The sequence below is a fragment of the Hemicordylus capensis genome, chromosome 6 (genome assembly GCF_027244095.1).
Source record: "Hemicordylus capensis ecotype Gifberg chromosome 6, rHemCap1.1.pri, whole genome shotgun sequence".
In the NCBI taxonomy this organism is placed as follows: Eukaryota; Metazoa; Chordata; class Lepidosauria; order Squamata; family Cordylidae; genus Hemicordylus; species Hemicordylus capensis.
The window spans coordinates 83,030,940-83,054,616 of NC_069662.1; positions in this window are offsets into that span (position 1 = coordinate 83,030,940).

The window sequence follows — 23,677 nt, forward strand, 5'->3', positions numbered from 1 at the left end:
TGCTCTGGGAAGAGCAGACGGTTCCAAATTCCCTCCCTGGCATCTCCAAGATAGGGCTGAGAGAGACTCCTGCCTGCAACTTTGGAGAAGCCACTGACAGTCTGTGTAGACCAGGGATTCTCAACGTTCGTTCCCCAGATGTTATTGGACTTCAATTCCCAGAATCTCCAACCATAGGCCCCGGGGGTGGGGATTATGGGAGCTGAAGTCCAATAACATCTGGGGACCCAACGTTGAGAATCCCTGTGCGTAGACAATACTGAGCTAGATGGACCAATGGTCTGACTCAGTATAAGGCAGCTTCCTATGTTCCTAACATCCCAAATTCAATCGACTCCACTCTGTAACCCTGGACAGCTGCTGCCAACCAGAGTAGGTATTACTGAGATACAGCTCTGACTTAATATAAGTTAGCTTCATATATTCAGTGATCTTCAGTTTAAGAGAAATGTTAAGGTATGCATAAGCTCACCCATGCACCAAAAAGCTTCACAAATATAAGTTAAGGCTCTGTCTTACTTTCTGTATCATGTAAGCAGTGTGCTTATTGTGCTCTAGCAATTTTGACAAAGGTCTTAAAAGATTTGACAAGAGTAGCAGAACTTTTCACAGGACCTCTCTGCTCTCTCCTCCCTGTTCTGCCCCTGCTCAGTCTTCCTGTGGCCTCTCAGACATTCTGCCTGACTTTCTATCCATGAGATGCTACTTCAGCTGCCAGCTATAGTAGAAGCCTGGAGCAGCTGAAGGGGCATCACATATCATTTTGCCTATACATTCCTATTCTGGTGTTCCATCTATTCCAGAATCTCTCCACCCAACTGCAGCTTTTCCATCACCAGGATGTACTGAACTATAACACAAGCCTTCTCCAGCCAACTGAATGCAAAAAGGGGTGTGAGTGGAAGTGTACTGTGCTTCCGCCATGCTCTGTGGCCATGCCCCTGGATCTCCCTGAATTCAGTGCCTATCTGCTGAGGCTAGAACTGAATGTAGGGAGACTTTCACGTGCATTCTAGAATCCTGGTCAGTTAAGATTCTAGAATGCAGTGAGAACTGGGGCATGGCTAACCAATGTATCAGCACATGAGGCATGGCTAGTTAGCCATGTTGCCATACTACAAAAAGGTTGTTGGCATAGACTATTATTTCCTTGCCTGTTCCATCTGCCTTTATTGTATTTTTCATTATTTATTTATTTAATAAATAAATATACTGCCCTCTACCGAAGTCTCTAGGTGATTCACAGCATAAAACAAACCAAGTCTTTACCAGTTAAAACATGTAAAAATCAGATTAAAATGTCCATTAAACACACCACCTAACTAAAAAGCTTGGCTGAAGAGATGTGTCTTTAGCTGTTTCCTAAAGGCCAACTGATTAAAGCAGCTCTAATCTCAGCAGGAAGTGCAGTCCTGGGGCATACAGAAAAGGCAGGCACACCAATGAGCTGGCAGCACCCTCAGACGGACCTCCCCTGAAGATATTAATAGGTGGCAGAGTTCACAACGAAGAAAGCATTCTCTAAATACAATGGGCCCAAGCTGTTGAGAGATTTAGAGGTAATAAATAAGGGCTCTATAGGCACTTGGTATTTTGCCCAGAAACCTATTGGTAGCCAGTGTAGGAGGCTCTTCTCACGATTAGTGAAAAGAGCCATGAGGGGGTTAGCAGGGAGAGTGGGCTTAACCCGCTCTCGCCACTGACGAGCAGGGCCACACGACTGCCGGCTTTGTTATGGAGCCATTGGGGGTTGGGGGGATCGGGGGCCACATGATCCTCGGAAGCTCCAATATTCCCTGAGCAACCCCCAAAGGCATGCTGGAGAGACCCCCGAGCCGGGAGGCTGCTTTTCAACCTCCCGGTCGGGGATCTCCTTGTGAGTAGCTGCAGTGTGGAGCCGCAGCACGGCAACTCACAAGAAAAAAAACGGAGTGAGCGCAGAGCGCTCACTCCGCAAACCTGGTTCAAGGGGAGGGTTACTTTGGCAGGTTAACCGCTTAGAGGCCACTGGGCTTGCCTGCGAGCCTGGTGGTTTGTTCAGACGGGCAGGTGAAATTGGGCTAGGCTCTCCTAGCTCGATCTCGCCTGATCATTGGAACAGCCTCTGGATCTTTTCGAACCTGAGTAATATGGTCTCTATGGGATGTCCCGGAAACCAATCTGGCAGCAGCATTCCCGGAGCATTCCAGCAGTAGTTTGGAATGTGCTCCCTATTGAAATAAGAGCCTCCCCATCTCTGGCCACTTTGAAGAAGGCATTGAAGGCACATTTATTCACATAGGCTTTTAATTAGATTTATAGTTGTAATAGTTTTAATATTGGGTTTTCAGTGTTTTCAATGATTTAAATTGTTAATTTATTTGATGTTTTAAATGATTGTAATTGTAAGAGACAGTGATAGTGGGGACATGTCTCCAGTGACAGAGACATAAGTTTGGGGTGGTACAGAAATATTTTTAATTAATTAATTAATTAATTAATTAATTCTGCACCAATTGCAGCTTCTGGACTATGTACAAAGGCAGCCCCATGTAGAGTGAATTGCAGTAGTCAGGCCTGGAGGTTACCAGCATATGCACCACTGTCTTAAGGTCATTCACTTCCAGGAAAGTTGGTGAACCAGTCAAAGCTGATAGAAAGCACTCCTGGCCACCACCTCCACCTGAGGAAACGAGGGTATGAGAGAGGGTATCTCATATTATTTATTTATTTATTTTTACATTTATATCCCACTCTTCCTCCAAGGAGCCCAGAGTGATGTACATGGTTATGTTTGTCCTCACAACAAGCCTGTGAGGTAGGTTAGGCTGTGAGATAAATGACTTTGCCAGAGTCACCCAGTGAGTTTCATGGCTGAATGGGGATTTGAACTTTGGTCTTCCCAGTCCTAGTCTAGCATTCATGCATGCATTTGTAAAGCAGCTGCTGAAGTAATAAGTCAAATGCCACAATATCCCACTTTGATGTTACAAGACTGGAAGTCAGGTTCCTGAATCTAAATTGCCCAATTTATTTCTGGCATAACCCCTTGACATATCAAAGGCTGCAGTGAGAAGCCATCTTGTGACATTAATTAAATCAACTATCATAAACTGTACTGCATCATGATTTTTTTTTTCAATTGACACAGCAAATAAAATAGTTTATTGCATTTTATGTGTCTGAGCCAAAGGTGTTGTGGTTAATTCGCAAAGCCATTTTCATGGGCCAGATTCCCAAGACCCATCTTCTTCTTCCTATTGAGCCGAGTGGAAAATCTTGTGCTTCTAGTAGGGGGCTCATAACTACTCAAATTGCATTGTTGGGATGATTTTCAGCTATAACTGCCCTTTCAGTTCCAATTATAGGTGCTAATGCAGCAGTTAAAGGTCAGAAATTGCTCCAAGCTAATGCTGTCTGCTCATCTTATACAGTGGCAACCAAGAAATTGTCCTGTCTATTGCAATTAGATGTGGTAATCGGTGGCAAAAGGTCACCAGAAATGCTCAAGTAGAATATACTGGGTGGTGCAGCTATAAATAACATTAAGTGATGTTTAGATACCTTTCTCCATTAAACTGAACATAGCACTTAGGTGTCAATAGTATGCACAGTCTAACACAGATAACACACGTGCACATAGAAATTTAATGGAGCTGATTTCTATTCATTCATACCTAGCCTTGTTTCAAGGTCTTGAGGTAGGTTACAGTCAGTATGTATGGATAAGATAGCTCCGGAACCTCCCCAGGAATCATAATTGGAGAGCCAGCCACAATGCTATGCTAGTTGTTGTATCCTATCTAGTAATCTTTTATTTATTCATTCGTTGGATTTATATATCACTTTTCATTAAAATAATCTCAAAGTGGTTTACAATTAAAACAATGCATAATTAAAATACAAAAGTACGGATAAGATAAAAATAATCTCTGTTTAAAAATTTTAAAACCCATTAAAAACAATAATACATAAAAACACAGAGCAGCAGCAGTAAAAACAGAATGAGCTCAGAACAGAGTGAAAGATCTGTTTTGTGCACATCCCTAATCTTTTCTCAATGAGCTGGTGCAGAGGACTGATCGTTTTGTGGTGCCAACCTCCTTATAAGCAAAAGGGATCAAAATTGCCCACGAAAGTCACCTGGGCATGAGCTTGACTAAAAGGCAAATCAGATAAAGTTTTTGGTGGCTAGGTATGGACAAACACTGAACATGTAATCAGGCACTGTGTGGCTTGTGCTGTAGCTGACAAATAACAGAAGACTTTTACCACCTCCCTTGACTCCAGTAGAGTATCCCAATGGTGGTCACTGGGAAAAACCTGTTCTGGATCTAATGGGATCTTTTGAAAACCAACTCGCAAAACAATGGTCTGTTATACTGATGGTGGATTACTATTCCAAGTGGCCAGAAGTTTCATTTGCTGATAACATTACTAAAGATAAAATGATATAACAGTGATGACATGTGCATGACAACATTTCACAAAAGCTAAAAAAAAAAAGAAATACCTCTTTAATGTGTAAAAACAGGATGTTAAATAAACATATAGACATGTAAGCAAACCACACGTTTCAGTGTAAGACACCATTATCACTGCTCTTTTCAGCTTACCAGCTGAAGCCTTAAGTACAATAGTCAAGCTGAAGGTAGAAACAAATGAGAAGGGAGAGAAGAAAATGAGCAAACCTTAAATAAAGAAAGGGAGAGAGAAGCTTAACGTTGTTTCCCAGTCTTGTCCTAACTGCACATGATTTGATAAAATTGCAGATTGAACACATTGCTCACTCCCCCATCTTTTAAAATGACTAGGGTACTGAAGACATTTTCTTCTGAAGCAAGCGTGTTGCCTGAAGTATGATGTCAACAAATGGACACTTTTTCTTTGACCTCTTTGCACTCTTGATCTGCTCCTGGCTTAATCAGAAACAACTCTCATCTGACTTGCTAGCTCCTACCGTCTCCCGTTACATTTTGCTACTCATTATATGCATTGGGAGCTTTCTTTGCCACCGGCAAAATCTGCTCTCTCCTGACCCTCTGACATGTATCCTCACTCAGTGGGGAGAAACATTAAGGAAGTTGATTAGGCAAGCATGGACACTGATTATTCAGGCTACCCTCCTCATTTTCATCGTTTTTAGGCCTTGGTATTAATCAAAATAAACTTGTTTTAAGAAAAAAACAAATTTGTTCATGTAACTAGCAACTGTGAAGGAAGACTCATATGACTGCCACTTATATAAACAAAGAAATGAATGGTTCTATGGGTTTGAATTGAATTCTGAGCACAGGACTAACATCAAAGGCGGTTTTGTTCCTTAAGAAACCGTATGTTTTAAACTTTATACGAGACATATTCACCTCAGGACATTTTTTAAAAAGTATAATCTCTTTCCACTAGCCGACAAAACTTCATTGACAAGCCTTCGAACACTGCAATACCTCTTGGTTTTAAGGCCGGAGGTGATCCCAATCCGAAAGGAGAGGGAGCAGAGGGGACTAGATGAAACACCTTCACCAGAAGCTGCTACTAGATTTAATTTTCTAAACATAGCTAAAATTTGGTTTCTGTTTTTATGCCTCCACCAAAGGAGACTCTGGGTGCATAAAAGAGGGAAGAAGAAAAAGGTGTCTTCAGTCCCCTTTGTTCATCTCAGACTCTTTTTGTAGGCACCTGTAGGCTTCCAGGACTGGGGCTGCCACCTCAGGAAAGAGCCCTATGCCACCTCAGGAAAGGGTCACCAGGGCCAGGGCTGAAGTTGTACCCCAAGAAAGACCACAGCTTTAGCAATCTCACCACCTCTTTTCAAATAGGGAAAATGGGGAGACAATGCTACATCTGGCCCTTCCACTTTCCATTCCAGCACAGACTTGGAAGTCCTCAAAACAAAGCCATGGGGAGACCCAGGGCTGACTATGCCCAGGTACAGTGACCTCTCCTGCAGTGACAGGAAAGAAAAACTGTGCTTCCTTCATCATCCATCCCCAGAAATATGCCCTTGATGATTCCCTTAGCTTCCCACAATTCCCCCAAACCAATTCTCCCAGTCCCTAGCATCCAGTCTTCACCATAGCCCTATTCACATGTTATGTTCAACACTTGTGTAACAAGTGTATAGTATAGACAGGTACACAGATACAGTTATTAACCTGTCATGCTGAACACAGATGTGAAGGAGAGAGGTTTTTGTGGCCTCAGAAACTAGCTTATTCCCAAGGAGATATCAATTCTCAAAAGAGAATAGCAGCCTTCAGGTCTCATCACTGGCCTTATGCTCTAGGTATTCCTAGGTTATGAGATCTACCTAGAGTTAGTACAGCTCAAGTTACCAGCTGTATGTGATGAAGGCCAGCTGGGTCTTGCTCCTGGGCTATAGAGGCTTTTCTCCACAGAATTTTCCCCACAGGAGGCACATCTCAGTCAGGCACCATACCTGTAAAGCTCTGGATCTCTTCCACCTCCCTTTCCAGGTAGAACTTCCTTTCTTTTATGCCTGGAGGCAATGGGAGGAGGAAATTATTTATTCTAATGCCCTTTCCATTCCCTGCTTCTCTTCCCAGCCTCCACTGTCAGTGACTCACAAGGAAACTAGCTCAGCTGCTCTGCCTTCCTGACCACAGGTACAACCAGGGGTGTAGCTATAATTGAGTGGATGGGTTCAAAGAACCTGGGCCCCCCAGCTCCTGAGGAACCACCAGCTCCACCTCTCCCTATTTTCTTCATTATCTCCCTCACTCTGAGGGGCCACTGGGGAGAGGGGCGAACACGGGCCCCCTCTCCTCTAGCTACGCCCCTGGGTACAACAGCGTACTTCCTATCTGAACACAGGCACAAAATGATGTCTGAATAGGGCTCATCAGAGCATTCCCAAAGCTAGCAATGAGCACATCAGAACACTTATCCGTCTTGTCAAAACATGTTGCTCAGAACCAGAACTCCCTTTAATTTGGAACTCTATAGGGAAGTGAGGCCAAACCCCACATGCCACATACACATATTCTCCAGAGAGGTGAGGCCAAGACCACAAACCTCTCTCCCTCTTCCGTAGGCTTTAGTGTTGGAGGAACTGCTACCCAATTTACTGCATTCTGTCTGTGGTCCTGATGCTCTTCTTGCTGTCCTAGACTCTTGACTATGTGCTCATCACCCATCTTGGCTGCCTCCTTGTTGACCCCCACCTTGCTGAGATTCAAGCTACAGCCCAACTCCCACCACTAGAAAGTGGCTATACTGAAGGTTTCAGTCTTGAATAGGAAAGAAACAGACTTCATACATTCAAGCAGTCACATGGTTAGCAACTTGAAACACAACAGCACAGTCCATTCCATATGGCAAGATCTTTATATGAGTGGCTTCCTGGCAGCTTAGACAATTGAACCAAGTGCAGCCATTTCAATGAGAGTAGTGTAGGAGAATTTCCACTGGATTGTCCCCTAATGCTTCAATACTGTACAGGAGAACCTCATTATTTGCAGAACTGCTATTTGTGGTTCCACGTATCCATGGGATGTCTCCTTGACACCCTTTTTCAGTATCCACGGACACAAAGGGGTTAACACCTATGTATCCACAGTACCTAGAGGATTGGAAGTGACCACAGAGGTCACTTCCAGATGCCTTTTTGTTTCACAGAGCCCAGGAGGAGGGAGGAGGAGCCATTTTGTGGCTATTTGTTTTAAATGGACTTTCCCTCATGATTTTTCACAATTTGGGGTGGGGGGGCATTTCACCCTTTGTAAGGGATTCCTGGGCACATTGAGGACCTGCAAAGCACACCACAGTGAGTTTTGGGTCATTTGGGGGGCATTGTGGGTCATTTTGGGGCTGTTTTGCCACTTAATTTCCCCCCCTCCATCCTAGAACCTAACCCCACCCCCTTCCCCATAGCCCTAATGCCTTGTTACTCACGGTTCCGTTACTCACGGCAGTAGGTAAGGAACAGAACCCACATGAGTAACGAGGTTCTCCTGTACTCCACAACTGGTACTGTAAGACATGGAAATTATCTAATATTTGTCCATATTAGCTCTTATCAGACCTTCTGAAAGTCTGAATTCAACATGTAGAGGGGGGATCAGGATTAGGATGACAGGCCCCACCTTCAACTGCCACACACTGATTGGCTTGGTAAGCATGTCACATTGGCCTTGATGGGCTATGGGGACCGTGCTTTTTGTTTGAGCCCAGACTGCATGGAGCGAGTCTACACACATACAATTTGTGCACAGTTAGGATGTACCTATACACAAAAAGCCAACAAATTCATTGGGATTGGGAGCAGAGATCTTGCCTCCATGAGCGGAGTCATTGTTTCAGAAGGTCTGAAAAAAGCACACACCTAAATAAAGATTGAAATTAATATTTATTTAGAGCAAATATGGAAGTATATACACATAGGAATATTTTACAGGACCATGAGAAAATTTAAAAAACAAATACACATTTCTTATGGTTCTCCACCCCATTTATGCATCTTTAAGCTTATGGCTTCCTTTAGGAAAAATGATTCAAATGTTTATGTATCATTATGTACTTGCTATGCAGGAAACAAAATATGGGGAGACTTTCCCTCAGAGCAATTGTGACTTTAATAAAAATTGAATTAAGGACCTCAGTTTTTCTGTTCAATAATTTCCCTGCTCACAACTCCCAAAACTACAGCAAAACCTTTACCCAGCACAGCTACTGTATCTTCCCCAAGGGTGTGTTCAGCTGCAGACTAAGCTTTTAGAGCATCATAGGATCAGTAATGTGGGTCTTGTGTAAACTTATCTATAAAAGAAGTTAAAAGACTGCAGCAATGAGCAGTTAACAGATACAGAATGAGAGTATACCAGTTCTGCCTTCTTAGCAATGGAGGGCTTAATATGTGATAAAACAAACCAGAAAGGTACACTGGAAGGGATTAGGAAACCTTAAGGTAAAATAGAATGCAACTTAACAACAAAAGAAGGCCACAGAAGATCAGCAAATGAAATTTGCTTTGATGAGAGATGTATCAGGCAGAAATTCACCATGGGCATCTCTAGGAAGTGATTAGGGAAGTTGCACCCATTAAATGTCTGCCTGGATGCATCCCTCCACAGCCGAATGTCCAACTGAAAGACCAAGGCAAAGTGTGGGTGCAGGGAGCCTCAGTTCTAAAGCCATCATCATATACCAGACAGTACAAAGTCTTCACAGCTTATATGGCTCAGAAGTTAAGAAGGGCACCTTAACTTGCAATTTCCATTCTTTTTAGAGCATGAGTGAAAATGTAAAGCATCTTAACTCTCCTCTTAAGTTGAAGGTTTTTTGATTATTGAATTCCCATGCATTTTTAAAAGGGAAATCTTATCCTCTATAATAAAAAGGTAAAGCGTGATCCCGTTTCTTTCTTCGGCCCGTGTCTTTCTCGGCCGTTCTGGGCATGCGTGGAGCGCATGCCCAGAACGTCCGAGAAAGATACGGCCACCCAGACACAGGCGGCCATGTTGGGGCCAGGCCAGACGAAGAAGAAGCAGGAGGGAAGAGGCAGCAGTGGCAGAAGGAGCCCTGCTGTTAAAACAAACTTCAGAACCGGGAGGAGGAGAAGAGGGGAACGGGGAGGGAAGAGACGGCAGTGGCGCACCAGACTAAGAAAAAGCAGGAGGGAAGAGGCAGCAGCGGCGGAAGGAGCCCTGCCATTAAAACAAACTTCGCAACCGGGAGGAGGAGAAGAGGGGAACGGGGAGGGAAGAGACAACAGCGGCGGAAGAAGCCCTGCCTTAAAAAAGGACATGGGGACCGGGAGGAGGAGACCCAAGGATTGGGGAGGGCAGAGGCGGCAGTGGCGGGACCAGCCCAGCCGCAAAACCAGCCATGGGCACCGGGAGGAGGAGAACCGAGGATTGGGGAGGGCAGAGGCGGCAGTGGGGGAAATGAAAAAGAAAAAAAAACAGCAGCTGCGGAGATATAAGAGAGAGGAGGCAGAGAGAGCTGGCACCAAAGGCTGCTGCTGCGGGTGTCGTTGGGCTCCTTCTCTCGTCTTCCCCCCCACCCCACCCCCCCATGGCGGTGGACGCGAGGCGGCTGGAGGACCTCAGCCTCCACCAGCTGAATGAGCTGCTGGAGGATGAGAAGCAGCTCCAACACATGGCCGGAGAGATAGAGGAGGTGAGGACGGGGGGAGACTGGGGGTGTCGCCAGGGGGAGGGTTGCAGCCCCGTTGCCCTGGAACCTGGTGCTGAGGGGAGCCTCCCCCTCATTGCTGCTTCTAGCGCCCGTTAATTTAACGGGCTGAAAGTTACTAGTTAGACATAATGGGGAAGAGCTTACTCCTGCTGGTTAAGTGGAGTCTTCCCATTCTTAGGCAGAATACTTCTGATGCAAAACCTCTGTGTTCAAAAGCAGTCGGCCTCCACCTTATATGCCACCTCAAGGCCCCGGTGATCTCGCTTCTGCCTTTCATTCCCTGGTAAGTACAATTGCCACCTCATTGCTGCCATGCGTGCCTTTAAAAGTCCATTCACCACCCTGCCCCCACTGCCTCATATAGCTTGAGGGACCCATTAGCCTGCCACCAGCTTAAGATTCACCCTACCTTGAATTCTCTCTCTTCCACAAACCCATTTCTACCCCCTAGCATTCCCTCGCAAATTCATGCACTACTCCGCCACAGCCATAGAAACAGTGCTGGGAGGAAGTACACTTCCCAGATGTCCTCCAACCCCCACCCCCACTGGCCCCCCAAATGACAGTCCAGGCCAGCTGCAGCCCAGTATGAGGCCCGAAATGCGCAGAGGGCCGAACAGGGCAATAGCCGACCTGGACTATCATTTGGGAGGCCGGCAGGGGGTTGGAGGAGCCCCCACCACTGCCTCCGATGTCTCCGCCACCATGGCTGCCATCTCCACCACCTTTCACATTCATGGGCATTGCTTTTCCCAGCAATGCCCATGAAAAGGGCCCTGAGCTACCTCTCGGTAATTTACTGCTTTGCTAGCAGTGCTGTCCTGCTCCAGTTTGGGATCTCTGAAGTCTCACTGGCCTTCTACAGCTTTTTCTTCAGTCTTCTTCCCGCTTTCTCCCTAGCTCACTGCAGTCAGTACACTCATCCAATAGCGAGCCAACAAGCACAGCTTGGCACCACCTGCAGGTAGGCATCTTGGCCAACCACCTGGCTCGACCTGATTGCTGGACAGAAAAAAAAAGTAGGTATGTAAGAACAACAGCACGTACCAGAGCTCTGCTGATAAAAAGTGCAGCTAGGGCTAACAATTCATTGGAAAGGCCCAGTGCATAAAACTTAGCAGAGAGCTAAGATTAGCACAATTCAAAATTGTGATTCTGTTCTGGATCAGATCCTGACTTTAAAAAGTGGTTCAATAACCGGCTCGGAAACTTTAAACCAGTTCTGAATTCATTTAGATACATTACATGCAGAAGAAAATAAAAGGTTCCCATACTGCGCAGTGACCTGCCAATCAAAGCAAGAGGCTTATTCGTTGCTTCTGGGCCACTCTCCATGCTCTCTGCAAAGGTGGAGCTGCTTTATGGCTACTAAGCGGTGTGTCATCACACTTCCGATGCTGCTTCCATCATTTCTAGTGGGAATAGCATTGGAAGTCTGACACATGATTTATTAGCCTGGTGGGCTGTAGAGTGGTCTGGAAGCAGTGAGCACGCCTCTCATTTGGATTGACAGCTCACTGCACAGTAAGCGAAAATCTTTTGCTTGCAATGTAAATCAATAAAACAAATACAATGAGAATGATTTAACTTGAGAAAAAATATGCATTATTTTTAAAACCGTTCTCAAATTTTAAAGCTTTTAACATATAAAATACATACAGCAGAAAACTAGAATGTTAAAGATACTCTTGAAAGCTGAGCACTTGATTACTGAACTATTTATTTTGAGTCAGTTCCCACTTCTTTGTGTTTAGGGGGTTTGGTTCCAGTTCTGGTTCATGGCAACTAGGAGAGTTTAGGTTCTGGTTCAGTTTGGGTTCACTGAAAGAAAGAAAAAACAACCCTCTCTGATCAGTGTTCTCTCTCATTTTTTTCATCTGTGTGCTGAATGAGTTTTGTTCTGGGCGGCAGTATCAAGGCAGTGTGTTCACACAAGCATTCAGAGTGGGGCATTCCTGATTTAACCTGAGTGGGATCTAAATAACTGAGGGTTACATCAGAAAATGTGTGAGCATGTGCACATGCACTGCACACCCCTTAGAGAGAACAGTATCTCTGATCTAGTATTTCTGAAACTTCGTTGTTGTTTTTTAAGCAAGTTTAGTTGATTTGAAGACTGTCTCTATTTTCTAGTACAACTGGGCTTAGGACTGTTCAAGCTCCTGAGGGAATCATACAGGCCCAACCAATAATGCAGGCAGCAAAACTGAAACAGTTTCTCTATTTCTTTCACAAGGCCTTTTTCATCCTGAGGGCTTCTGGCACTGGCTCTTCAAGAGATAGTACACAACAACAGGAACTGGATAAGATTGGCCAGGGTATTGGAAATAGTGCCAAGTAGTGAGACCACTAAGTGCTAAGTGGTGAGGCTGCTCCTTAAATAGCTCTCCTTGGGTCCCTCCATGCCTGACAATTACTGGCTGGTTTCTTATTTCCTCTTCTTGGGTTTGGTGATGGGATGTGGTGGCAGCTCCACATCAGAAAATCTTGGATGGAAATAATTCTCTTGGCCCTTTTCAATCTGATTAATGCTATTTTTGGAGATATTTTTTCTTCCAATACTTTTTTCACATTTGTCAAGCCATCAAAATCTTCAGGATGCTTTCAGTAGTCACCTAGTGATAGATGCTGATCACTTGAGTCTCAGGGCCAATCCCATTCAAAGGGATTGAACCCATCCAAGAAGGGGGTTCAGCCTGTTCCAGACGGGCTGTCTCTGAGCAGGTGCACATGCACAGTCTGGAGGTTCCTGGACCTAGTGGTGCAACTAGGCAGTTTTGAAGCCTGGACCTAAAGGGCTTCAGAGGAGCCCGTGCAACCACCCCTCTCTGATTTAGGAAAAGCTGGGGGGGGGATTTTTAAAATTCAGCTGTCCTGGGGGGCCTCCCAGAAGTCCCCGGCCATGCCACCGCCCTTCCACCCGCCGCCACAACTATCTTTCCCAGTTTTGCCATCATGTGTGTGGCTGGGGGGTGGGGCATGGGCCTCCCCTGTGGAGGCAGGAGTGGCTGGTGGGCCTGTCCAGGGCTGACTGAGCACAGGCGAGACACTTCCATGCACCTGTGCAGTGCAAGATGCTCTGCATGGGACTGACCTTGAAAAGCATTTAGAAATGGCAACTATTTCTAAATGCTGTGACTTGATTGTTGATGGGGAACTCTCAGCTGAAGCATATTTCTGCATTCATATTTGAACAATATTAGCCTCCAATCTGTTTCTAGGTTCAGTTCAAGATACTGATTGCTACCATTAAAGCCAGGTACAATCTGGCTTTAATCTTCCTTCCTTCCTTCCTCTGTATGTATGTATGTAAACTATTTCTATACCACCCAAAACATGCATCTCTGAGCAGTTTGTAATGAAAAATCTTCTGCCTTCTCTCATGAGATTCTGTCTAACTCTTAAGAAGCCAGGGAAGGCTTCTGCTCCATGATGTGAGGAGGCTTTGCTCTGCTCCCTTGCCTGTGTCATTGCCTTGTGAAGGTTCAGTTGATGTGCACATGGGAGAGGTCCCTGTCCATGGCCACTCCTATGCTTTGGAACTCCCTGCCACAGGAGATTTGGATGAATTCCTTGCCTTCCTGTTTTTCAAGAGGCTTTAAAAAATCACCTGTCCTACAAGGCCTTTGAAATATAATTCTGGGGGGGGGCTGACTGAAGATTGCTGCTAGCTTTGTATCTGCCACACTGTAATGTAAGTATACTGTCCTGGTTATTTTTTAATATGTTTTGTTATTGATTTTTGTGAATTATTTTGTATGTTAACCCATGCTGTTAGCCACTTTAAGGGCTTGCTGGAGAAGGATGGATTACAAATTTAAAATAAACCAATAGACAGACAGAACAACGTTCATCCAAGAAATATCTTTTTCTTTAATAATATTTGCTTTCCTGGTCATTCTGGGACTTCCTAGGTTCTACTGAGAACTAATCTTACCAAACCTTAGATTCTAAATTCTAAAGTGCTATCTTGTAATCTGTGCACCAGGCTAAGACTGGATTTTAAAATAAAGGTCTGTTTTCTATTCATCATTAGTCAAGCACATCAGTAGCAGCTTCTGCTACCAACAGAAATAAATAAATGCCATCACTCACACTTGTCCCACAGTGGGATATTCAGGGCTCTGCTGGTTACTTTCAGCCATCTCATTCCGACCCGTTTGTTTTTCTTTTTGTTAATAATCTTCTCATTCACTGATTTTCTCTCCTTGGAGAACCTCTAGCGGGAAGTACATGTCAGGCTCCCCGGGCAAAGCAGACAAGTTTGTCAGATGGCATTTAGTATAAGCAGGTGGCTTGCCATTGTTCTGTGAGTACTGGCACTGCTGCCCTGTGAATCTTCTCCAGTAGATAGCTGTCAGAAGCATCTGGGCTATCCTATTTCATTCACTTTACAACCATATATGCTGATCATACATGTAAATTCCTGCATTACTGCAACTTTTATCACAAGGTTAAAAATTTTGGGTCCAACATTTGTATAGCCTCCCAGTGGATAATTCCCTTGACAAACTATATAGAGCTGAAGAGGGCTTCTTGGGATGTGCAGAAACCCCTTGAGACTCTAGGGATGTGCAGAAACCTCTTGAGAAATTTCACTTGTCTTCTAGAAATGTGTTTGAAAACTCTCAGATGGTCCTCCATGGGAGGAATATTGACAATTGCCTTGACTATGACTTTTTCAAAATTTTAGTGCCATCCTAACAACCCAAATTCTCTCTGATGCTCACGTAAAGCATAAATGAGAACACATACTCTCACTCTCCATAGATGGAAACAGGAACAGTCCTGAAAATGAGTAGAGGACAGGGTCCAATAGCCAAGTGGCAGGTCCTATACAATTCAGACTATAAGTGTGCTCAAACAGAATGCAGAAAATTATAAAGTGTTTGCAGAGCAAAAAACCAAAGCCAGAGATTATAGCACAAGTCAAAAACATGTATGAAGTTCGTGTTGTTATTGTCATTAAATTAATCACAGATACCATTATATTGTAAATGCATTTGTCCAATTTTAGAGATCGGAAACACTGAGGATGATGGAGAAGTGACTCTCCAAATAAAAACACAGCAGATTTCATGAGCATTTGTTCCATGGTAGCGATGAGATAACTGAGAGAAAAGCTAAGTCCTAGGTGGAAAATTCTTAAGAATGCACAATCTGGAAGAGGCTCCACATACACAAGAATATGTATCTTTGTACTCTGAAGTTGAGGAATCCAGAAAAAGTTATTTCATACAATGCAATGCCATCACCTCTACCAGATGTGCACCCAGGTAATTTCTGAGCCTGGACCTAAAGGCCTTTGGAAACGCCCCACCCCTCACCCCCACTGCAAGTTAAGCATCATTTTTTAACATGTAGGTTCTTGAGGGCACAAACCACACCACCCAGGACAGATTAAAGATGATTCTGCGGCCCCAGTGGGTGTGGAGGTCCTGGACTTTGACTCCAAGTCCAGGGGTAAGAACATTTCTGACCTCTACAATTTCAAAGAGCTAGATCTTTTTCTTAAAAACTTAAAGGCTATAACTAGATGTGACTTTAAACATGCCTCTCTCTTTCCATATATAAATAACAGCTATGGGAACATGAGGGGAGATGGATTAGCACTTTTCATCTCCCATGGCAGTCATAATGAAAATTGCCACCCAGATGCTGCTTGTTACAGGGAAGAAACTACCATGATTGTCACCAAAGGGAGCTTTCCTCTTCTTCTTCTTCTTCTTCTTCTTCTTATTATTATTATTATTATTATTATTATTATTATTATTAATTATTATTATGCTTTCAACAAAAAAAATGTTCTCTGAGTGGCTTACATAGAAAAATAAATAACATAGGAAAACAATCTGGATTGGGATTGTGGTGGGGGCAGAAAATTAACCCTACCCTACCTCCACATTGTGGTCCTGATATGCCAGGGGGATACATATGCTATTTACTGATTAAGAAATAAGCACATTAGCTTCAATCATGTGCTTAATGCAGCATCTAGTTTGACCCTTACAATTCTTCCAGCTAGAGTAGTTTCCATTTCAATTGTTTCAAAGGATAAGGCCCAATTCAGACATAATGCCAAACCTCGGGTAGGCATACCTGAGGTTAAGCGCTGGAGCTGAGAATCTCACCACACATAATCCAGCAACAGGTTTTGTTACCTCTGCCTGTTGGCTAAAGTTGTCCTTTCCCCTTCCTAGTCCTCCCAGGCTCAATCCCAGTATTTGTGACACTGTTTGCATTGCCAGACCATGTGCATGGTGTCAGCTTATCACTCACCCAGCAAAATTTGGCTATGTGATGGGGGCATGCTCATCATGCTCATGTCTTCTCATAATCCAACAGCTGTCTTCAGCAGGGCAAAGACAAATTTTCCCTTTCCTTTCCTCCCAACCATCACATGGCTCCACTCCAAGGCTGAAACTGCCTCCCCACAAGAAGATAGAAACTGTGCCCTAACCACCACCACCCCAAATAGCGGTTAAAAAACAGAACTATTCTCTGTGCTGTTAAATTAGGAACCTAGGAACATGGCATGCCTTTTGCCAGGCAGCAAAAGAAGGGATGATGTGACGAGTTGCTGAGCAGCAGAAACAGGAGCATTTCCTCTGAGAAACAGCCAGCACAAGACTTGGGCTGTCTAAAGTGGACACATTTTCTGAGCTGCTCTAAGCCTCCTTCTCTATGGTCATGCGTGGAGCTTCAGCATGAATCCCAGGTTACAGTGGGCACAGAATTCAAACAACATGATGGGAGCAGTGGACCCCTGTGGTTCCAGCAACCTAACCAACTTGAAACCAAGGGTTCAAATCATGGTTTTGAATCACTAATGGAACTGCGGAATGGATGCACATTCAGATGGTAAGAAATGCTGACCTTGGGTACATTTAACTGCGGTTTGGTGTTATGTCTGAAATGGGCCTAAGAATTATGTCACCTCTGCAGCAGGCACTTCCTGTTGCTGATCCTGTCAGGGAAATTTTTTCAGTGTTTTACTCTGCACAGGTCTCGATTGACATGGAAGAGGAAAAGTGGGGGTTATGGGACAAAGACATACTCATGATTATAAGCAGACACACAGGATATTCACAGGTTAAATGGGACACTGGAAGGTATACATGCATATCTCTTGCACTATTACCTCCTAGTTCCTTGTTTCTTAGTCTCAGAACATGGTACCTCCTGGAGTTAGTGTGGGTCACTGTATCCCGTCTGCTATACTAACAAAGGTAATATAAGGTCAGTATGGCTGGGGAAACCAGCTTGAAAAGGCAGTTGCTTGAGTGTTTCAGTGGGATTGAAAGTACTGGATCTTGAGAGGTAAGGTTGAAAAGCAAAGGAGATAGAACGGTGGGGAGGGGTACATTAATATTCTTACTTTAAGGTTATTTTCCAGAGGATCACTAACAAAAATAGACAAAGGTCATCTAGGAATATAGGAAAATAGGAAGCTGCCATATGACCAGAAAAATTAGGAGCATCCATTGTTTTAATGGCTCAGAATTGTGCCCTGTGTTATAGTAGTTGCAATGCTATCTACCATCAGAAATGTACAATGGAATTATTAAAAATGTCTCTGATGTACAAATAAGAGAAATAAGAATAAGATTTTCCCCCCACCCCCGAAGATACAGTATAAAGTATCTTCATGTTATTGCTGATTTCCTTGATATTATTTATCTACTGTATTAAGCTTAAACTACTACAAAAAGATGACTGAGTAGCTGTAACTGTGAACATATTCTGTCTGGTTGGGTGGAGTTTATGTTTAATATTTCAATATTTTCCTCTCCCACTGATTAATTAAATTAAACTTTGTGTGAGCTCAGACTGTATGCTTTCCTTCAGTAAACAATTCATTTATCTTTATTGACTATGCACTATGGGGAACATTTTATGGCAGGAGTGCTCAAGTTTTATGAGAGAAGCTTAGAAATTAAGCAATTTCAAGTTATAAATTATGAAGTTCAACATCTCCTTTATTTGTCTTAGAGGGTTAAAAAAAACCAATAGAAGCTTAAAAACTGAGAACTTCCAAGTTCTTAACAGGTGCTATGTTCCACCTAAAGTCTTTCAGCTCAGTCTCATGGAGCAGTTAAATAATGATTCTGCAGTTAAACTATTATCCTGTGGCCTCACCACTTACTGGCTTATATTCTGTACAGCACACTGCAGATCCAAGTGAGATGCATGCATTCTGTTATCTACCCCAAAGCACGCCTGTGTAGCTTGCAGAGGGAATGATGGTAGCAGCAACATTGGGCATTATGAGAGCGGCACTGAAACAGCAGTTACGCAGCACAGAGGAGACCCGGAGAAGTCCCACCTCCCCAAGCCAGGCGCGTAACAATGATAGGGCAAGGGGAGACAGTTGTCTGGGGGCCCCACTGCCTGGAGGGGCACCCCAGGGGCACCTCATGTGACTCCCCATTGCCCCCTGCCCAGCCCCATAGCCTCTCAGCCACTTGCCCTCTTCGCCGTCTCTCCTGCTTGTTCTGCTGGCCCGCAATCGAAGCAGCAGGCAAGCTGCAAAGAGCTCCTTTTCTCCCGCCTCTCAGCTGATCGGTGGGTGGGCGGGGCTTCCACGGAGGCCTCCGTGTAGGCCGCAGTGAAGCCTGAACTCGAGTAGGGCCCAAGCCAGCCAGGAAGGAGGAGGCAGCCAGAGTGTTCTCTGCAGCAGAAGACCCCTTGCTGCCCTGCTTAACCCAGACCAGCATTTGCCAGGTAGAGTGTGAACTCCTTTTTGTGGTTACTTTTCCCGCCCCCCCCCCCATATATAGGGATCTGCTTGCCATAGGGCTTGGATATGGGGGTGGTGGGGGACCGAGAAGTCTCTGAATATTTATTTTGAAACAGCTTGGAAAATTTGCTGACTTAAAAAAAACTATCTAAAAAGTCCTATAAGTGGCTTGTTTCATGACAGAAAATTGCAAAAACTTCTGGAACAGTATTTTATTAATTTTATTTATTCATTCATTCATTTATAAATGCACTTATGTTCAAGTTGTTTTGCAACCCAGAAGGTCTGAGTGAGAACTGTGAAGCATGTGTGGTGCTTTTGTTTTATTTTTCTTGTGTGTGAACTGCTCCCCAATAACTTGCAGGGACTTCAGGGTAAATCTGGCCAACATGTGAATGCAGCACCTCCATTTCAGAGGAGATGTGTCTTAAAGGGCTTTAAAAGCCTCCTGTGAAAAACCTTCTGCAATCAAACTTGACTGAATTTGTTCAGAATTCTGAGAAAACAAACATAGGCTCACCCTGCATGGTTGAAAGTCTCCTTTGCTAATCTGCAGTGAGGGGCCCATTTTAATAATTCATCTTTCTAGTGTGTTCTAGGCATTAAAAGTAATACAAATGTATAGTACTCAATGTATATCACTATATATTGTGACATGTGCGTGTGTGTATTCAGTGAAATGTATTTGCAGGCAGCATACTTATTTTGGAATATCAGACTTAAATCCTTGGGGGCCTGGGGTGTGCGGAGGCCCTGGACTTTGCGGGGGGGGGCCATTTTAAAATCTTGTCTCTGGGCCCACTCCAACCTTGCTACGCCCCTGCCCCAAGCTCCACCTCCCGAGCTAACTGAGCAAAGAGACACATTTTAAAGTGATGATTCTCTTATATCTCTCTGGGTCATCTCGGAGAGACCACATCACCCCTTTGTTGATAGAACTACACTGGCTGCCAATACGTTTCCAGGCAAAATACAAAGTGCTGGTTATAAACTATAAAGACTTAAATGGCTAAGGCCCTGGGTATTTAAGAGAATGTCTTCTTCACTATGAGCCCCACTGCCTATTGAAGTCATCTGGAGAGGTCCGTCTCCAGTTGCCACCAGCTCGGCTGGTGGCCACACGGGGATGGGCCTTCTCGGTTGCTACCCTGAAAATGTGGAATGAGCTCCCTACTGGAATACAATCCTCCCTATCTCTGACAGTTTTGTAAAAGCACTTGAAAACCCACCTCTTCACCCAAGCTTTTTCAGCTTTTTAAATTTTTAAGTTTTAATCTGTTTTTAATTTTTAGATTGCCTAAATTGTTTAAAGATTTTTGTGTATGTTTTAACTTGGTTTATGTTATTGTTAACTGCCTAGAGATGAAAGTTTGGGGTGGTACAAATCTGTCAAATAAATAAATATTTAGCAGGAGGAGAGCAAGTCTTATCCAACCCCAGCACAGCATCCTTCCAGTGGCTGGACCCAAGGAACTTCCTCAGACAGTCCCAATCATACAGAGATGAGATAACATTGAGAAATTCCCCCAACCCTGTAGCTCACTTCTCCTGTGCAAAAGATTCACTAACTCCTCTTGCACCTCTTAAAAAAAAAAAAAGCACTAGAGTTCAGAGCAGGCAAATAACCCTGTCTTCTGGCTTAGCTGGAACTGCCATGTTAATAGAAGGGGAAGGTTAGATAGTGACCCAAACCAAGAACTGTTCTGACTATATGTTGCCCAGTATGTTGGGATTCTAATTTCCCATTGCAGCATTAGAAAAGGTTGTGATACATATGTGCCACTGTCCATTTGCCTCTTCCTTCTAATGCACTGTGTTGTGTAAGTGCTAGTAGAGTGCCAGTTTCTAGATTTGAAGATGTTACTGGTTTAAAGAGGTCATAAACCAAACTAGTAAAAAGTTCACACTTTTTTGTGTGTGCTGAATATACCAAGTATATTAGTAATAACATCAAATTAGAATAAAACAGAATACAAGAAAAAGGGTACCAAACGTAAGCAATAATATAACATATAAAGCCCTAATAAATGAAAGTTACAGGCATAATTAACTACTAAAATTGGAGATGAGTAGCCAGAAGTAGGGATGTGCATGGAACCAGTTCTATGCACTCCTGGGAGATGGGTGGTGGTGGTTGCTTGAAGGCGCAGGGAGGATGTCCTTACCTCCCCCGCTGCGTTTCCTGCATCGGTGCTGCTGCACCATCAAAAAGCACTTCTAGACACTGATCACAGCTCAGACACAGGTGTGCAAAAGGTCCCAAAAACTGTTTTTAAAGGTTTCAGGGAATTGTGCAGTTACTGATCTAAGCCCTCCCTGAGGAACAGAGCTAAAGCCCAGGCAGAGACCTTTTATATTCTCCTTTGTAAGCATTTACTCTAACCCATGTGAATGGTAACAGCTCCAGCCCTCCTGGCAAATAGGCAGAGGAGGATATATACAGGCAGTGGCCAGGAGTGCTTTTTATCAGCTTTGGCTGATACATCAGCCACTCCCATTTCTGGAGGCAATTGTCCTTAAAACAGTGGTACATATGTTGGTAACCTCCAAGCTTGACTACTGTAATACACTCTATATGGGGCTGCCTTTGTATGTAGTCCAGAATCTACAACTGTACAGAATGAGGCATCCAGACTTGTTACGGTCCAGGCCTGATTTATATACTAAATATGCTCATTAGCTAGCATAAAAAATTAGGCCTGGCTCATAGTATCACCAAGTGACCAAGTTCTTTTATATGGTGACCATGAAGGATCTGGGCGCATGGAAGAAAGGAGATCAAACCAATCCTCAAAGATTCAATGGGCTTTATTGAGTATAAAAGAATAACAACATCAATTCTAGTTGAGCAGAAAGCAGAACACTCTATCAATATTACCAACAGTATTTAAACAGAACATCCTAGCCAGTACCAATATTCAACCAGTGTTCCTAACTAACATATGTGTGTGTATTAAATCTTCCTAGAGCCTAACAGAATTTGGATATAGACAGAAAAAAAGGGGGGGTAAGGAAGGCTGAGGGCTGGCATGGTTTGGGGGAGGTCAGGAATTAGTAGAGGGAAAGGGGGGAAGGAGAAGAAGGGGAAGGGATGAGGGGATCCAAGGCTTGTAAAGGCAGCATATTACCAGGATCAGAGAGACTTGAGAGTGGTGGATCTCTTCAGCTGAAGGAGCGAGGCTCTTGGCTGGAGACAGGAATTTTAGCAGTTGCTCAGATCACGGCTGAGAGTCAGAGCACATGGCTGGGGAAGTCTTGACTTCTCACTGCGCAGTAGAAGCCACAGACAGCTCCTGTCCATGGACAGAGTTCCTGCTTGTTGCCCCGCGGCTTAGCAGCAAACCCTGGAATTGCTTGTAGGCACAGATTGCCCGTAGGCACAAGACTGCCTGTAGGAGACAGTTCCTGTCCATGGACAGAGTTCCTGCTTCTAGCCTCACGGCTTAGCAGCAAACTCTGGCATTGCTGGTGAGCAGATCTTGCTTGTAGGCACAAGAATGCTAACTCTCTGTCCGGTAGCCTCATTCTTTATAGTGTATTTTCCTTTGATCTATTCAAATCTCATCTTTTCCTGGGTCCCCCCCCAAAAGGGTGACAATGCTGTTACCTTCTGGACAATGTCTTTTAATTATTCAGGATATTGGCCAGTCCAGAGAGATCTGAATCTCATCTTCTGTAAACTGTGCGCTTAGGAAGGGGGGGGGACATTGTCCAAAGCAAATCTGCATCACTGAGTTGCAAATGGGTCCCTTCCCAAAAGGTGTTAAAAGTCAGGAGTTAGTGAGAGAATTAGTTCTATTTGTGTGAGACAGCAATTACATTATTTCTTGCGTACCTCTGTCTAGTGTGTAATTATAACAGGAGAATATTTAAAGTAACATAAAAAGGGGTACATGTGTGAGATGAGTTAATCAATACATTTGACTAAGGCAGAAGCATCCTGTCAGTGAGGTAAGAATTAAAGTCTACAAGTGTTTTCTTTGTATGCATTTACCTATGTTGAATCTCTATAGAGAGCAATTGAGTTAATCGTTGACAAGGATTAACGCTGACTCCTTGCAACAGGAGAGGGGAGATCAGCCTCTGGCCTTTTCCACAGACATTATCTGGTAGTGAGTCACATTTTAGCATTTGGATATAGCATTCAGGCCTGGCTTTTGTTCTCCCTTGAGTATCCATTTCACAATACAATGCTGGATTGCTTCGTCCCTCACAGAGCAGTTGACCTTGGTGTCAGTTCACCTTGAGTCCAGGCCTTAATTGAACTCTTAATATAAAATGAAATCAGACATAGGCCTGAATTCCACATACTTCTGAGTTGGTACCTTTAAGTCTAAGGTTGGGGTACATACATGTGCCCGAAACAGACTGGTCTCTGGGACATCCCAAAGAGACCATATAACAGCATTTCATTACAGAGGTGATAGGATGCACATCATGTCTGCCATTGTGTATAAAGGACTATGCTATGGCTTGTATCAGTCAGGTTGATTCCCCAAGCGTGGACAAATCCAGGGGTTGCACAGCTCTCTTTCTCCTAAGCCATGGGAGCATCTCTGAACTCTGTCCTGTGGGGCTTTAAAAAAGCCGTTGCAGCTTTGCCACACTCTTCCTGGGCCAGAATAATTGTCAAGACTTGACCCAGAGAAACACATTTGATTTTTCATCTAATTCCCTTAACTCTTTGCTGAAAGATTCTCCCTGAAACTCAGGTCAGCTCTAGCTCTAGTGTCTTTAGGTACTTTTGACCCTTATCTGTAGGAAGAGAGTTTTCCATTTTGCCATTTCTCATCCATCTTC